At 47.4% G+C, this 16060-nt stretch overlaps 1 pseudogene; it reads right to left on the bottom strand.

Annotated features, from left to right (window-relative positions):
- On the bottom strand, positions 1–8783 carry LOC101934508 (C-type lectin domain family 2 member D-like; annotated as a pseudogene).
- Between the last annotated feature and the right edge of the window lie 7277 nt (positions 8784–16060).

Genomic DNA, 16060 nt, shown 5'->3' with positions numbered 1-16060 from the left:
CCTATTCCCACAGGCGCAGTCCACAGCAGCGCGTAAGATTCAATTCAGGCCAACCACTCTATTTACAACACAGCACTTAGATATAAATCTACATATACAGAAAACAAGAAAGAGTTTATTATCAAAGAACAGAGAGGCAAGGGAGAGTGAATAAATACTGGGAAGTAATGGTTACATAGAAAACAAAATCATAATACTTTATAGAACTGGGGTTCTCACAAATTTTTGGCAGCCTCAGAATGCAGCTCTGACAATACTTAATTAACCGTAGGAAAAATAAATAAATAAATGACATGTGCATATTTACGTAGACTCAATAATAAATATAAGGTACAGTTGTGTCTATTTTTTACTGACCTAAAACACAAAACAAGTTCTTTGCACATTGTCTTTTTTGTTGTTCTTTTGCTTTTTTGGTAAAAGGTGGACGGCTGTACAACAATTCTGAACTACATTTAAAAATACTTTACATAATAGACGTCCAAATAATAATTAAAGAACATATCTGCCAATATGTCCAAAATTTCTTTCACAGACCAAAAAAAAAAAAATCAATCTATCCCAGTAATAATAATGATAATAGTAACAACAAAATCTCTGGGTCGTTGCTGTTGTCTTTTCAGCTTGGTTTTTGCATCGTTTAACAGCTTGCGCCTCTGAAAGTCACCGTGGTAATTTTGTTCAACTTCCCCGGCATGAGGCTATAGGGACATTGCACTACATACATTTCAATGTGATGAATTTCTCTCTTACAAACAGCGCACACAGCAACTTGCTCAGAAACACAAGCAACTGCCCTTCCCTCTGGTGCTGAAATGTTCATTTTTCTTTCTCTGTTTTGCTTTTCTTAGCAGCAGGTGGCTCCTCTGGGACACTCCATCACATTCAGGGTCATTTTCTGGCACTGGATTATTTGAAATACTTTCTGATCCCCATTGGCATTTTTAACTCTTTCACCTCCCCCCATGAACCTATGAATCACAACCTACCCAAACACCACGCAGTGAGACTGTCAGTAGCTGCTTACAGAGCTACAGTAACAGGAGATCTAAACATAGTGATTAGCCCATGAATACGCTTTGTAACCTGAAAGAAAACCACACCTATGTAATGGCAGGTAGTTCAGCTCTGCCCATACCATACTATTTAGAAGGGAGGGCGCATTATGATTTATGGCATTTACGAGGCAACTTTAATACTTAACATCTCAGTGATTGTCGGGGCGCTTTGGAGGCTCTCGTGGCTGCGAAACAATCGGCTGGTGGCCACATTTGAGAAATGTTGTTCTGGAGTCTAAACTAACAAGGCCTCCCCTTCCCTCATTTCCCCGGCGTGTGGCGGAGACTCCTTCTCATAAGATCTCGCCCTCTCAGCTCAGAGAAAAGCTTGACAATGTGTCCCTGAGTTTAAAGGTTCAGAAGCAGAAGCACATACAAAGAATCCACAGTTTAAACTACACACACTTATTGCTTGAGGGCCCCACTGCCTGACTGAGATCTTGAGATTGGCCAGGCTAATGAATGGGGACATGGCTCATTCAAGTACTGTAGGTTTCAGAGTAGCAGCCGTGTTAGTCTGTATCCGCAAAAAGAAGAACAGGAGGACTTGTGGTACCTTAGAGACTAACAAATTTATTAGAGCATAAGCTTTCGTGGACTACAGCGCACTTCTTCGGATGCATATAACGCAAATTTGTTAGTCTCTAAGGTACCACAAGTACTCCTGTTCTTTTTTCAAGTACTGTAGGTGTGAGTTGTATCAGTGTCATTTCTAGGAGACTTATTTTGAGCTCCCTTCCAGTGCAGTCCCTTTTCCCATCACATACACCTCAGGTTTGCTACAGATCCATCGTCTTCCCATGTAGCACCGTGAGCTGCTGACCCCTTTCTCGTCATTCAGATACGCGCAGTCACCTCCTCCTCTTATCTGAAACCTGCAACACAGAAGGCAGGGAGCTGGGGTCAGGCAGAGCCCGGGCATTTCACACCAGTCACAGCCAGGGGAGCCATTCCCACAGTGCAGGCCTGAGTGCGGAGCAGCTACTCACAGCCCCTCAGGAGCAGAGCTCAGGACAGTGGGGGCTTTGCAGAACCACTGGCTGTTAGTGACCCTCTACGCTGAGCAGCCCACAGGGTCTGGAGAATGGAAAGTCCCCAGCAGGATGGAGAGAATTTGTGAGACTGATTTTCAAAAGGGACCGTTCCTCTAACAAGAGGGGCAGAGCATCATCAGAACCAGATGACTGAGCAGGAAAAGTGGGGGGCAGGAGGGATCTTGCCTCCTGGAAACACACGGAGCAGAACCAAGATGACACTGAAGGAGGAAATTGTATTCAGGTGTTTCCTCTTCCACTGATCTATAACTCTTGCGCTTTCCACTGGGGATGGCGGTAAAAGAGTGTGTTTGAGAAGTTCCTTTGCAAAAGTAGGTGTTCCTTGTTTGTAACCGTCACTTGACCCTCCCAGAGTTAATCTGGATTGGAGGGTGGAACTCTAGGGACAACATGCCTCTAAGAGGGTTCAGCACTGGTTTTGGGCCCTACAGCAGCTGGACTGCAGGGTCCCACATCCTAAGGAGGGAACCAGACAGGGAGTCTGTACCCCAGCAGTGTGCCACAGAGGCCCAAACTAGGGACAGTGTCTGGTAGCTATTCAGACCCAGTGGGGCTGGAAGCAGGTGGGATCCAAAGGTTGGGTCCAATACAGCACAATAGGGACTGGCCATTGGGGAGCGCTGACCCAGCACCATAACAGCCTGATTTTTCAAAGTACTGAATTAACCCAGACCAGGGAAGTGGGGGGTCTCCATCCCCTCTAGTGGCTGCCATGCATAAGAGCTTTATCAGTCAGGAGGGGTTTTCACTTAAAGAAGTGATTCTTTAGCTCCAATAGCAGAGGCTGATGCTTCTAGTGCTGAAGTCTCAGGGTTCAAACCCTGCTCCGGGCTCAAGCAACGCTGGTTTTGTGATCACACTTGGAGCCCACTGAAATCCACTGTGGGGTGTTGTCTGGGCAGCTATCACTACTGTGGGAGCCCCAGGCGTCCAGCACCTGTGAACCACAGGCTCCTTTAACGTCGGTGCCTTGTTGCGGATTCAGAGGCCTCAACAGCCACGTCACTCAAACCTGCTGGCTGCAAACCCCAGCAGGACCTGCAGCCGCAATGGAGTGCTGGGCAAGGCGAGGGTGCCCTCTCTAGCAGCCATGTTAACCTGTGCTCCCTGCTGGGTGTGTGTGTGGGTCAGACACCACAGGGCTTTGCTGAGGGCTGGGGAAGGACAGTGAGTGTCCCAGCTGAAATCCCAGCGCGCTGCGAGGGCACCTCTGGCTATGGCAGGCTCCATCTCCGGCCCAGCACCGCGCTGCGGGGAGGAGCCAAGAGTTCCGGGACACGCTGGCTCCCATCGGTCTGTGGTACACGCAGGACGCGAACGGACCAGGGTCGTGTCTGGTTGTTTCACTAGCACTGAATGGTGGATCTGCCTGAGCTCAAAACAGTTCAGACACCAGAATCCCCAAGCCCAGGGTATTAGTATAGAGGGTGAGACACTCACAGGCCGTTGAATTCGGTGCCGTTGGCCCATTTCCAGGGCTGCCCCTGCTCCCTCCGGAGGCCGATCCAGTGGTCATGGACACCCTTATGGCGCAGCAGGAACAACTTAAAGAAAGTCGAGGGACAGCAGGTATCAGACCCAGCTCTGGTGCTTCCCCCGCCCCCACCCCTCCAGGGCTCTGTGCTGCAGAGAATCCCAGTCGCATACTAAAGGGCACTTAGATTATTTTCAGGGGGCGGGGGAGAGGGAGAGAAGAGAGAGGGAGGAGAAGGGGATTTCGCCCTCCCTCTTGCAAAGCACAATATCACCCAGGCAGTATTAACCCTCCCACTGCACACAGCAGCCCCGCCCCTGTGCTCCCATCACCCGCACCCCAAGTTCCCCTGGGCTGGGGGCACCTGCTGGGTCTGAGCTCTCTGCAGAGCACCACAGCAAGGCAGGAAGAGGGAGCAACTCAAACTGAAGTGGGAGGGGTCAATGTCAGAGGATCCCACCCCTCCCCCCCACCACATCCTCAGCTCGCTGCTCCTGTCCCATCCCCAAAGCAGGACACTGCCTGTGGTCTCCGTCCCACTCCCGCAGCCAGGAGATGCCTGAGCTGTCCCTGCCTAGAGAGGGGCTGTCTCCCTATTCGGGGAGGGGGGCAACTGAGAATGGGCAATCCCTGTGATCACACACAGACAGTATGGCCCTGGGCCCAGCCAGGCCTGGCACTGAGGGGCTGGAAGTCCATTCACTCTGGCCTCCCAGCACGAGAGGGGTCAGAGCTGCTCCTCGCCCCGCAGAGGCAGAGCCCAGGTCCTACAGCAGCAGCTGCTGTGCCAAGGCCAGTGTATCGCAATGAGACAGTCTCTCACCATTTCCTGCTCACTGTCGATCCCAGCCAGGGAGGCACCAAAGGAGGAGCAGTGTCTCTGAACGTAGATCCAGTTCCCTTCGACCTCTGAGAAATAGTAGCATTTCCCTCGCTACCCGATCCAGCCATCCGGGCATGCAGGGCCAGCAGGGGGGCACAGAGCAGCTGATGGAAGCTTAGATGTCAGCACTGAGAATGAGAAAGTGGCATGTGGGGTAAGAGTTGCATCTAGAATTGGGCATTTGACTGGTACAAAAATAATTGGTCAATTGACCAGTCAAATGTGTCAAAAAAAAAAAAAACGGTCAAATATTTTAAAATACCAATTTATCAGAACAGTAACAAACAAGAGCAAGACTGCATGGTCTCCGGTAGTTTGGTTTTAGATAGATACTTACGCCTAATTTTAAAAAAAATTACTTAAGAGTTATTTTAACTCAGTAAAAAAAGCGAAACAATGAAAGAAAGTTCTGAAAAAACACAAGCGAGGCTCCATGACACAATCAAAAAGGCAAACGGCCTCCTACACCCAGGGTTCTTGCTGGAGCATTTGACACTATTTGACTGCGGCCAAACAGGCAGTCAATTGACCGGCTTGCCAAGCCTACTGGGACCCCCAGCCTGGGCCTGTCCACTGCAATCAGACGCAGGTTGACGAAGATGTTGGTCACAGTAAATTTGCCTGGCAAGAAGGATTTCAGGGACACTCCCAGCCTGGGAGAGACTAACACAGCTCAGAGCATTTCACCCCACGCACAAAATCAACAGCTGGACGTTCAACCTAGCAATAAACAGCAGGTGAATAACTGACAAGAATGTGCGGTAACTTTCACTCGGACATGAAATCCACAAGATGGCGCCAGAAACCGCAGCAGCAGGAAGTGACTTGTTGCACTAGGGGCCAGGAATGATGTAACTTAATTCACTTCCTACCTGCAGACTTTTCTTTCTCTAAATACAGCACCAAGAAAGAAACTTGCTGGAAGCCCTCACAGAGTGCAACCCTTTCAGTGCCATGAAAGAACAGCAGTGGGGTCACCCATAAGCGACACCCAAGAGAGATCTGAAAGGCCTGTCTAGTTGGTGAATAACCAGAGGCAGAGTTATCAGATCACGGTGGGTAAGAGCCACAAAACCATTCTAAACCCTGCAAGAATCACTCCTGCTCGTTTTCACCCTTCGGGGTATTTGCTGCGGTTTCCTTTTTGGGGTGGGGAGGAGTCTGACTCAAACCCCTCCAGACATTTTGGAGCACATCACCTTTTTTTGCACCACGGTAACTTGGTAGCTGGTTTTTAAGCCTTCCCATGTGGCTGGCGCTCAGGGAGGAACAGACACGAAGTCTGGAAGAGTTAGGAAACGTGGCAGTTGTGATCAAAAAACGAGAATGGGCTCACCTCACTCACAAGGCAGGTCTCACCCTGTAGCTTTAACTGTGCAGTGCACAGTAGCCCACACCCCTCCCCCACAGAACTGAGGGGAGAAGTCCGTGACTGACAGCTGATGGCACAGGCTGTCTCTACCATCCATCTCCAGGTCAGATGTCACATGTTCTGCGGAGCTCCCTGCCCCTGTAGGAGTGTAACCAACCTAAGCTCACAGGTCCCGCCTTACAGTGAGAGGCAATGCTGCCCATTGCAACAGCCGGCCATTGCAGCAGGAGCCGGGATTCAGGGCCCGTCTGTATCAGAGCAATTTGCACCAGTATAATCACAGTGACGCAGTTCCACCAGGGCAAACACCTCCTGGAGATGCGCTGGAGCGGCGTGACTCACTCTGGTAACTCCTGCAGTGAACTGCACCCAGGCAAGCTCCTTTGTGCACCAGTGCAGTACGTCTACTGTAGCCATTGCACCAATTCAACTGCACTGAGGTCATGACATCAACACAGAGGATTCCTAATGCAGACAGACCTGGATTCACCCCCCTCTGCCAGCTGTTAAACCCTCCTGGGGCCCAGTGATCAGATCCCAGGGCAATAGATAAATCCCACCCCTGACAATCTTACAGCTCCCCCTGCCCCAGACTACTGGCAGATACAGCCGGGCTCATGTTCACCTCTGCACTAGCATGTGCTGTCTGTGCAGCCCGGGGGAGTGAATGGTGCTAAGGGACCCTCCGTGGCCAAGATCAGTGATTGGTGGGTTTCAACGCTGCATTGGAGGGGTCTAGACTGAATTCTATGGCTCATTTCGATAACACGGCAGCACCTGCCGCCCAGCCACAGGCATGACCGGAAGATGCAGGAAGGCCAGGCTGGTACCTCAGAGCAACCCAGTGCAGGCAAAGGGCTCACTGCTGCTCTGCGCCCTGTCCCATGGGACACCCTGCTAAGTGACTGCTTCATGGCGCAGGGTAAAGGTGACTTGGGTCCAAAGTGCTCAGAGCTGGGCCGGGGGGACCTAATGTCAGAACATCCCCAGGAATCCTCGGTCCCAGGGGCAAAAGCCAGACAGGCCGGGAGGAGAGAGACACCGTGGTAGATCATAGGGGGAATTGGATGCGCAGAGATCATAGAGGGAGGGGAGGGGAAGGGAGCAGGGCAGAAGCTGGGAACTCACCTGCCAGAGCAATGATGGCAGCGATCAAAGCACACGATACAACTATCAGCGCAACCACAACTGGATGGGTTTGACTTTTCTTGCCATTACGACGAGGTTCTGAAACACAAAGACCCGTCAGGCCGGGCCGCGAGGACACGTCTCACTGACAGCACCAGGGCTGGAGCTGCCCTAGAACATGCCCCGTTCTGTCGATTGCTCCTCCCGTCAGACGCTCTGGGAGAGGAGCCTGGAGGGTCAGGCAGACCCCTCACGAAGGGCAGATGGAGGGTCCACGGCTCCCCAGAGCTGCCCAGGGGCTGTTACCAAGATCCGTCTCTGGCTGGGGAGCAGGGCCTCAGAGCAGCAGTCAGGCCCTGGTAAGAGCTACAGCTGTGGGGAACTAGAGACCCTCCCCCTGCTCTGGGCAGGAAGCCGGGGGGGCAGGGATACAGGCCAGGGGCTGCTCCTGGCTCTCCACCCCAGGCAAGTGGAGGGTTGTTCACAGCTCCCTGGACTCCCTAGCTGGGCTTCAGCTGCCAACCAGAGGCGGTGGGGGGGGGCCTCAGGGGGAAAAGGAGGGGGAGGGGCGGGACCAGTGACAAAAAGTGGGAGGGCCATGTCCCCTTCCAGCCCCCCAGGCAGTCTGTGTCTCTCTCCAGCCTGGTCCCAGACAGCGACGCCCCATTACCTGGCTCCCCTGCAGTCTGCAGGTGTCCACTGCCATTAGCATTCTCCTGCAGCGGCACGTCACTCTCAGTGGACCCAGGTGCTGGCCCCATTGTCTCTCTCAGACACTCAGGTTAGAGACACCGCAGCAGGCGCTGGGCTGGGGTTGATCCTCTCAGTCTAACTGGGTCTGATTCAGCAGCCGCAAAGCCAAACAGCAAACCCCCTGCTCTGGACTTTCCAACCAATCTGAAAGCCAAGACAGACCAATCAGGACAGGTTAGGGGTGAGGGGGGGTTGATATGTGGTTTCTTGTTTCCTTCCCAGCATCCCAACCCCCTGCCAGAGGCTGTGCCATGATGATTAAAGCCCCTTAACCACATCAGCCCCTCTGCTCCCGCCCCAGGGCTTCAGAGACCTGATCTGCTTCAGGCCCCGCCCACCAGGACCTGCCCGCGAGTTGCAGGCTCATAGTCACACAACCCCCCTAGAAGTAAGCGTAAGTTTCTCAGGTTGACTGTGCATTTTGTGAACAAATACTTCCTTTCTCTCTCCTCCACATTGTGTCTATCTGCTTTTTAAAAATAAACAAATGCTTTTCACCCGGCACAACTAAAAGTAAAATTAACCCCATTCCTTTGCATAAAAAAAAGTTGTTCTAAAAAGAAGACATTTTGCCTCAAATCCCCCCCCCCCCCCCAATAAATAAATAAATCTGGAAAGGTTTTGATTACAGTAACTTTGTTTTGCATAATCGCCCAATCTCAGATTCAATGTAAATACTTGTTTTAATCTCTTGTATTTAATCCATGAACTTTCAACTTTAAAATAAAGACGGATCACATCCCCCCACCGCGTGCTTGTTCCCACCCTTGGCACCACGCTGCAGTTACCTGGCTCAGTTTGCGCTGCTGAGTCTGTTGGCGTTTAAGGAGCTGCTGCAGGTACCGGGCGATCCCAGGATGGGGTCCCCACACACGTAGGCACAGCACAGGTACCTCTGTGGGCACTGGGCTGCTTTACTCAGAGACAACAGGGTCCCTCCCTGTCCACAAGCTGCAGGAATCCCAGCGCCCAGGAACGGAAAGGATTTAAAAAGCGGGCGCCTTTGTTTTAAAATGATCTCACCCTAGCCCAAAAAGAAGAACAGGAGTACTTGTGGCACCTTAGAGACTAACAAATTTATTAGAGCATAAGCTTTCGTGGACTACAGCCCACTTCTTCCACGAAAGCTTATGCTCTAATAAATTTGTTAGTCTCTAAGGTGCCACAAGTACTCCTGTTCTTTTTGCGGATACAGACTAACACGGCTGCTACTCTGAAACTTGTCACCCTAGCCCAGTCTGTGAGCCTGTCAACCAACCACATGGCCACTGAGACCCAATCAGAGGGCAAAGAGCTGGGGTGGAGGGGGGAGATTTGGAGGACTGTACATTAGAACTGTCACAGGATTTCCAAGAAGTTCTGGGCACAGAGACAGTTCGCTGCTGCTGCTTCTGACGTGTTTTGCTTCTCGGCTCTCTATCCAACTACTCGGAGAACTGTCCTTAGACTTGCAAAATATGTGGCTGCATAGGGCATCTGAAAACTTGGGGCACCCCTGGGTCTTAATGTCCACCCCCTTGGCTCTTCCTATCACCAAGAGTAGGCAACCTATGGCATGCGTGCCAAAGGCGGCACGCGAGCTGATTTTCAGTGGCCCTCACACTGCCCTGGTCCTGGCCACCGGTCCGGGCGGCTCTGCATTTTAATTTAATTTTAAATGAAGTTTCTTAAACATTTTAAAAACCTTATTTACTTTACATACAACAATAGTTTAGTTCTACATTATAGACTTATAGAAAGAGACCTTCTAAAAACGTTTAAATGTATTACTGGCATGCGAAACCTTAAATTAGAGTGAATAAGTGAAGACTCGGCACACCACTTCTGAAAGGTTGCCGACCCCTGTTCTATCCCTGTTCTGACTCTTCCTGCAGGCTCCCACCACAGTTGGCTGCTGCAGCCTGGGGAGTCTTCCTCCGGAGGGGATCTAGTAGTTAAAAGTGAAAAAGCCTCCAGCCTGCCAGACCTATTAGCACAACACTGGAACTGTTAAATGGCTTCATTACCACTTGAATGGCTCTTTAACAGGCATTTGCCAACCCCCAGGTATACACTGTCAGTTTCTGAATTTTCTGACACAGCAGTTGTGCACGACTGTCATATTTACTCAGGACATATCAGTCTATAGGACCTTAGTTTAAAATTTGCTTTAAAAATATTTCATTAGTGTGTTAGTGAAGATTATAAAATCACATCTCTAAAAAATCCTTGCATAGATTTTTAGATGCACAATCATCTTTAGCCTTAAATGCTTGGCTCTTCAGACATAGTTTTTTTAAATAAATCCTTCAAAAGACCCCCCTTATCTAAAATACACATTTTAATTTTAATTACTATAGTACAAAAAACTTGCTTCCACAGTCATCCGGTCCTTTCTGTCCATCCCTTTCTCCTTTCACCCCCTCTCCCCCCACACCCCCATTGAAGAGAGCCCTTAAAGGGACAACACCCCTTTGCTTTCAGATAGCTGGATAAAGAGTTTCCCTTTCTTTACTTCTGACTATCTGATGAACTAGTTTTAAGAGAACCCCCCAGCAAAATCAGTACCTTAGTAAGATATAAAATCCTTTGTTATGCCTAACATCTTTGGAAACATATTTTTTAAAGTTGGTGAAATTTCATAAACATGTGCATTGTTATGGAGCTCACACACAGTGAATTAGTGTTCCCTTTTTCTAAAAGCAATGAACATTATTATGAACACACTAAACCTCTGTGACTGATTAATTTAAAATAACATCTTTGTTTCAGTGAGTTAAATATGCAGTAATCTGGAATGATGACTTTCTGAAGGTTTAAGAGCACATTTAAAATATAAAATCAGCTTAGAAATACTGATTGAGAAAATATCAGAGGGGTAGCGTGTTAGTCTGGATCTGTAAAAAGCGACAAAGAGTCCTGTGGCACCTTATAGACTAACAGACGTATTGGAGCATAAGCTTTGGTGGGTGAATACTCACTTCGTCAGATGCATGTAGTGATTGAGAAAATGAAAAACAGAAGAGCTGCATCATGTATTCTATAATATTTAATGTTGTATTCAGCAAGACCGCTAACTCACCCTTACTACAAAGTTTTTGCAAATAAAAGTCTGACAAACTTCAGAGTATATCAAAAACCCTGTGACTGACATTTTTTATTCCCAAGTTTAGTGCTTTTAATTAGGTACCTTCTGCATGTCCATTCTGCATGAAGGAGAGGTACAGGGGTCTCTGCGGGGAACTGTGACTCTCCACCACCGTGAGCCGGGCCGTGTGTCTCGCTATCCTTTGCTGCCTCGTCCCTCCCTCCCCCCCCATCCCCCGGGGCTGCGAGCCCGGGCTGCCATTGGGCATAGGGGCACCAGTTTAATAATACTGCGTAGGGCCCAGGGGTGAAAGTAACTTACAGGATTTACCGGTACACTGGAGTCCTGGGTGGGGGCGTGGTCTCAACTGGAAGAGGCGGGGCCTTTCAAGATTTAAAGGCCCTGGGGCACCGGTTGTGCTGGGAGCCCCAGGGCCTTTAAATCAACCCGGGACTCCCAGCTGCAGAGGTGGCTGGGAGCCCCCAGGGCTCAGGGGCAAATTAAATTCCTTCAACATTTAATTATTACTCAAGATATGACTATCAGCAGCGGTGAAAATGTTTACTACTGTGGAATTATTACAAGAATCCTGATCCTCAGGCAGGTTTTTACATTGGGTCTATATGTAGCTGCCTAGATATTGGGCCATGACTTTTGTTCTTGTACTACAATCATATTCTGCTTAGTTATCTGCTCCAACATATGGTGTGTGTTTTGCATACAATTTCGTGTTTCTTACCATCATGCAATCTTCATTTCCTTTTCTGCAAGTGACAAAGTTGCAGTATATGCGGCAGTCCTCCACGCTCTCTGAAAAATCAATACAATGCACTCAGATGATTACATCATGATCAAAACTCTAAATAGAAATCTTGATTGTTTTCATTAATGTCAATTATTTCAATTAATTAACTGGTTTGCAAATATTTTGGAGGGCGAGGGTTATCATTTAAATTCTATTTGGAACTCCACTCTATTTTTTCTCAAACTTTTACTTTCCTGCTGTGGATAAAATGATATCTCACTACATTTCACTGCTCTGACAATAGCAACCATTCAACCCCTCCACATTTTTCAGTACTTAAAGAAATTATTCATACAGAGTCACCATTAGAGAACCAAACTTGTGTCATACCCCACTGTAGGTGTATTATGGTAACTGTTTGTTATGTGACATAATTCCACTTTTCCTGTTATCTTCCCATGTACTATGGGCTCACTAAGTATATGTAACAAAACCTGACTCCTTCGAGTTGCTATTTTTCTTCTAAACATAGTCAGAGCCTCTTGTGTGGTTTCTACAGTGCTGATATCTTTATGCTGTAAATACGTTTCTGCAAACTAATAACACTTCTATTTAGAAAACACATCATAATTACACATCATTAACAAGTAATAATGGAAATTCGGTATTGAATGTCTTTAGCATGAGTGGTCAGCAGTTGTGCCCATCAGTTCGTCTCCATTGTTCCACAATTTTTGTTTTCCAATCCATTGTAGATTTTCCAGTTACTTGGTAGATAAAAAAAACAGGAGTACTTGTGGCACTTTAGAGACTAACAAATTTATTAGAGCATAAGCTTTCGTGGGCTACAGCCCACTTCTTCGGATGCATTGAATGGAACATAATATTGAGGCGATATATATACACATACAGAGACAGGTGGGAGTTGTCTTACCAACTCTGAGACAAAAAAAGTTTTTTTTCTCTTACTTAATTGGCCTCTCAGAGTTGGTAAGACAACTCCCACCTGTCTCTGTATGTGTATATATATCTCCTCAATATATGTTCCATTCTATGCACCCGAAGAAATGGGCTGTAGCCCACGAAAGCTTATGCTCAAATAAATTTGATAATAACAGTCTTCATACTAGCATTTTTTTTTAATGCAGTCCTCAGAATTTCAAGAGTTACCAATGAAAATGGAACTTCAAGGTAGTATTAAACTTATTGAAACCCTGCAATACAGGAAGTTATATCACTGCTACACAGCTGTATTTGAACCCTGTTATGTAGTACCACGTTTAGTGCTGACAATCCCAAAGTATAACAATGGAATTCTTACCACAATAACCCAATGATCTGCTGTGTTGTAAGGAAACAACAATATATCACTTTGCATAATTCCACTCTGTGCTCATTGAAAAAAAAATTAGAACTGAAGTTATAGTGGTCAGTGAAGCAAACCATGCAATGTAGATTATATTGTGTTTCCCAGTTTCATTACATGGTTACAATTACTCACAAAGATCACAGTGTAGTTCATAAATACATCCATGCTACGGGTCCGTACTGTTACAAATAAGTGATGTAAGACGGATTACAAACCTTCTCTTTTTAAGTCACCATGTGCTCTGTCTTACCTACTTTAAAAACTGACTCACCTGTGCACATACGGGTGTAGAAGTCATGGCCTCACTGAACTGTATAGCAAAACTAATGTGGCCTTCAACATGTCAAGGCTTGTATGTCAGGTATACACCTCAAAACACTTTTGAGTACATTTGGCAGCAGTAAGTACAGTGAAATGCTGCCATTAGAGGTTTATATTCACACTTCCAGGCTATCTGGACTTGACTATGTTTTACCACATAGTCATCTTTTGGTTTAATTACTGATAGAATTGATGTTCCCATGTACCGTCACAATAAGTGGCCTACCTTCCCACCTGCTTTCTTGACCACACAACACAAATACTCATCAATAACCCGCAAAACACGATGAAAGAATAGGTAAGATGTTAATAATATTTGTCAAATCAATCCAGTTACTGGCTGTGTTTCCCGCTATTTAAATGTACCACATCACCCAATCATCCTCTTGGCTTCAGGCCATGAAATGAAAAGTCAGACAAACCGATTTTTTTCACTTTGGCCTCCAGTCTCTTTGTAACATTGTGTAAATTTTACTAGAAAGAAAAATGTGACACATATTACATGCGTGGTAATCGTTTCCTTTTTCTCTGTTTTACCATTGTGAATGCTGCCATTTTTACCTGAAAACTTTTAGCATATTTCATACATGGAAGTATGTTAACAAATTGTGGTGGGTTTTTTTTTTTTTAAAAGGTGTGGTAAGCAATTACCTTTCAGAAACTATTCTTTGCCTTTCCCATCCTCCATAAGCATGTCACCAACATCCCTTGGATCGCTGCTTGCAACCTCTTCCTCCGTGTCTGTGACCTCCATGTTTATCACTCTGTGTCCTGAGGCTTGAGAGAGACATTGCCACTGGTGAGTACACTCACCGCCGACACAAGGAGCCAAGTCGGCCTGCACACCTGTGACATACTAACTGTGGCGATTCTGTGCTGACGTAACTTGAGTTAACATATGGTTGTAGCGTAGATACAGCCTTCGGTCTATGAATTGTTTGGGGGAGGTCACAGGAACAGTATGAGGATAGGCCAACATTCATTCAGGTGTTTAGGCTCCTGCTTTTGTGGAACTGGGCCTACTACACCCTAACGGCTCAGGAACAAGGAGGCACATGAAAAAAACCCAATATCATTTATTTCTTTTTTTATAATGTCCTGACTCGAGGGTGTATAACTCATGATTTGGAATGTGTGTGGTTGTCAAGCTGTCTTGGGGTTGTAGGTGTGTGTTCATTATGTTGTGAAGGCCAAAACTATAACTGGGTTAAAAAAATTACATAAATTCCTCATGATACGTCCAGCAATTGCTATTAGCTGAGATAGTCAGGGATGCAACCCCATGCTCTGGATGTTCCTAAACCTCTGACTGTGAGAAGCTGGGACTGGACAACAGGGGATGGTTCACTCAGTGATTCCCTGTTCTGTTCATTCCCCCTGGGACACCTGGCATTGGCCAATGTAGGAAGACAGGACATGGGGCTAGATGGACCCTTGGTCTGACCCAGTATGGCCATTCTTATGTTCAGCAAACATTACAGAAGACTTTTGCTCGTGAGACGGATGTAATAGGAGATAGTATACTGCCCCCTTAGTGACTATTTGAGAATCAAGTTCTACACACAAGCAGTGACATGTGAAAAAGCACCAAGGGCTGGCTTGAGAGGCAAAATAACAGTTGCAAAAGGCAATCCCCATTGGTGGAGCAAATGCAACTGAAGTTTTGACACCTGGCCAGGAAATCAGCCAGACTGGGAGTCACGTGATCCAACAGAATAAACTTGTGCTCTAAAAATAAGAAGAAAAAGTTAGAATTAAAAATTCCAAATTAAAAATCCCAATAAAAAGCACAGGAAGTGCTATACTAGAAACACAGATGTCACTGCTAAAACAACTAGCAACTATTTACTTATCAATACTTGTGATGAGCATTTGCTATTAAAATACAAATTAAATAGCACAACGGCATGCAACTGCACAGGGATAACAAAGGTACATGATGAAGTGGTAGGAGAAATAAGAGCAATAAAAACAACATTTTAACAGGAGCAAAACTCGATTTAAAGTGGATTACAAGTTAGGAAGAGCAGTTCAAGGAATCCCAGCAGATGAGACGAAGTTGAGAACTGCTATGAGACTTTACGCAGACCTATACGCTGATAAGGGATTCTTTTACACACTCAAAATGTGCGACACAGAGTTTTTGACGGGATGTCTGTGAAATATTTCACTGAATCAAGTCTCCTGTAGCACCTCAGTACGTTACATCAGACAGAGAGGAACTGCTATGTCTAGGCATTGGGAGGCCTGTGCCTTTAAGAACCCAGCCCTGGGAAACCCGTGCTGAGAGGTGCTGCCCTGTGAGAGGGCAAATAAAAAAGCCCCCCCCCCCTGCAGTTTTGAAAACACGGCAGGTGGCTCATCCCATCGGGGTAACTGTTACCCCCTCTGCCCCTCCCTGTGTTGGGTTTTGCCCTCTGCCACCCTCTGGCAATGCCTCACCCCTGGGCTTAACCCCAGTTCCTATCCCCCCACACCCCTGATTTTGCCCCTCAGCCCCTCTCCTGCCCCTGCCTCCAGCTGATTGACCCTCCCGGCCAGTCAATTTCCACCCCGTGCTCAGACTCTGCTCTAACCCCGCTCCTTTGCCATAGGCGCAGGAACTAGGGGTGCAGTGGGGGGTGCTGCAGGAGCACCCCCAGGTTTCTCTGTGAAAAGTTTGCTGGGCCTGTGAGAACAAAGCTGGCAGTATTTCAAATCCCGGAGCTGTGCTGCCCCCAAGTGGTGGGAGTGGGAATTGCACGGTTTCAAGTTGCTTTTGAACAGAGCGTTTCATTAGCCGGCTTTCAGCATCCCCACTATAAAACGGGATCGAGCACCACTGCCCTTGGCCCC

This window comes from Chrysemys picta, chromosome 12, assembly GCF_011386835.1.
Source record: "Chrysemys picta bellii isolate R12L10 chromosome 12, ASM1138683v2, whole genome shotgun sequence".
Lineage (NCBI taxonomy): Eukaryota > Metazoa > Chordata > Testudines > Emydidae > Chrysemys > Chrysemys picta.
Note: the sequence above shows the minus strand (reverse complement) of the source record. Positions and strands in the feature narration are given on the sequence as shown.